We start from the raw sequence: 2,232 nt of genomic DNA, 5'->3' as shown, positions 1-2,232 counted from the left end.
GGTGCAGTCCCTTTATGAGCAGTGCAGAATAACAGCATAAGCCTCACTTCCCATCCCAGCAATACATGAGTATTTATGTGGCCTAATAAAGTCATGGCATTACATCTCTTGCAGGCAGGAGGGCTCAAAGTGCAAAGATGATTGATGAGAATTCCATTTTCAAACACCAATGTTTTAGTGCAATGTTTCAATAAATAACTTTTAGAGTAGCAAATCATTCATTATTCATATATGCAACTAAAAAAAACAAATTCAACCTTTTCAAAGCCTGACAGTCACTGCAGAGGAGAGAGCTGTGAAGTTTGGTGCTGTCTTCCTTGTGAGTAAAGGGAAGCAGCAATCCAGCAGTCTGCATGCCACATATGCAAGTAGCAAAGGTGTCTTCCATCAACCAAAAATATGCACAGGATGCTTGGGTGGTTGGACAGGCCAGTCATTCAGTAAATTAAGTTTCTGCAAATCCAGAAACATGAGTACTGAAAAACAGCAGCCAGTCCCAAATTGTCCATGTTACTTGAGAAGACTGAATGTTATACAAAAGAAATAGAATTAAATGGTCCATCTTGGGCAGTACCAGTGTCTTGCATACCTCTGATACTGGGGATAATTTCAACTCTATGAGCCCCCAAGAGTGGCTTTCTGCAAACATTATACAAGAAAGACAAGGTTTATAGAAAGAGGTTATGCCTTTTATTAGGCCAATTAGGATGGCTGGAAAAATGAGACAGGGTTTCAAGGATATAAAATATCTTTCTTCAGTGGAAATAGAATTCTGTTGTTCAAACAAAACAAAAAAATTTGAGGTCAAATACAGGTTGGAATCAATTGCTCAGATCTGAATTAGACACGTATCATCTAATTTCTGAAGTAAAAGTCATTATTTCCTGCAGACTAGAATGGATGTTAATAGGAAGGAAAAGGGAGATGGTAAGCTCCTTGGGATATCCTTGGGGCAAAAGAAAAACAGGCAATTTATAGGCTGTGGAACCCAAAAGGACTAGGAAAGTGTGGTGGTTTGGGCTAGGCCTTCCTTGGTGACCAGTTTGTAACCAAGGAAGGGTCCAGATTTACCCAGTATTCCCTACGATTTTTACGTAAGCTGGGATATAAGAAGAAAGGAGGAGAGGCCTTCGTTCTCTTTCCTTCCGGCGGCTTGGAGGTGCAGGTTCCCTGCTGTTGAGTCTGCCGTGTTGGGGAGCGAGGCCTGGTTGGGCCTTGTCGACCTTGGGAGACAGAGGTTGCCGGCGATCGTTCCGGAGCGACCCTCGGTTGTCCCAGGAGAGTAGTGAGCTATTTCTTTGTTAACTTTTTTAGTGGATAGATATTGGGCTGCTAATTGGGAATATTATATATATATAATATTTTGGTTTTGTTCCTTTTCCCTTCCCCCTTCCCTTTCCCTTATTTTTTTTAATTATATATAAGTGTAAATATATTTATATATCTCACTTTGGTTGTCTCTCTCTCGTTTCGGGTTTTCTTTCATTTTTTTTTTCTCCCTCTTCTCCCTGAGGTTTGGGGGGGGGAACTCTGGTGGTAAGGTTTGGAGACTTGGCAGGGAGCCAGCTTCAAACCATATCACATTATTTGGTGTTTCCGCCCGGTTTATCTCTGGTTATCTCCGGTTTGTTTTGGTTTTGCCACAGTTGTTTAGGAACAAGTCTGGGAAAGGAGCCAAATTGGTGCAAACACTGCCCATTGTTTGGGAACACTACCGGGAGAGCTGCCAAGAGCCTATTGTTTATATAAATATAGCTTTGTTTGGGAACAAAAAGAGGAAGAATATATAAACATGGCCTTTTTATTCATTTTCTTGGTTATTTTGGCCGTTTTTATATATGCTGCTGGGTATCCAGTGAGAACTAACCCAACAAGCATCTACCAATACCTGCCTTTCCTCAATTATGACATCAAAGGCCTAGTGACTGAGGTCCCTGGGATCAAAATTGTCCCCAATCCTTACCTAAATTGTTTGGCAACGGTTCTACTATTTCTAAAAGCCATGGAAGTGGTGTTTAACATTGGAAAGGTGGTGTGGTACTGCTTTTCTTGTTGCAGGAAATGTCGAAACTCAAAGGGATTTGCTGGAACTTTGGGAAGGGCCTTGAAAAAACCAGTCCCTGGATGGCAAGGAATTTGGGTCAACTTTGGTAAATTGGTAGGGCGTGTGACACCTCCCATTAATTGGGATTTCACACCAGAGCAGGTGTTTGATCCTGATGAGGTGGCACG

Source organism: Manacus vitellinus, unplaced genomic scaffold (genome assembly GCF_001715985.3).
Source record: "Manacus vitellinus isolate BGI_N305 unplaced genomic scaffold, ASM171598v3 scaffold_22_pilon, whole genome shotgun sequence".
In the NCBI taxonomy this organism is placed as follows: Eukaryota; Metazoa; Chordata; class Aves; order Passeriformes; family Pipridae; genus Manacus; species Manacus vitellinus.
Note: the sequence above shows the minus strand (reverse complement) of the source record.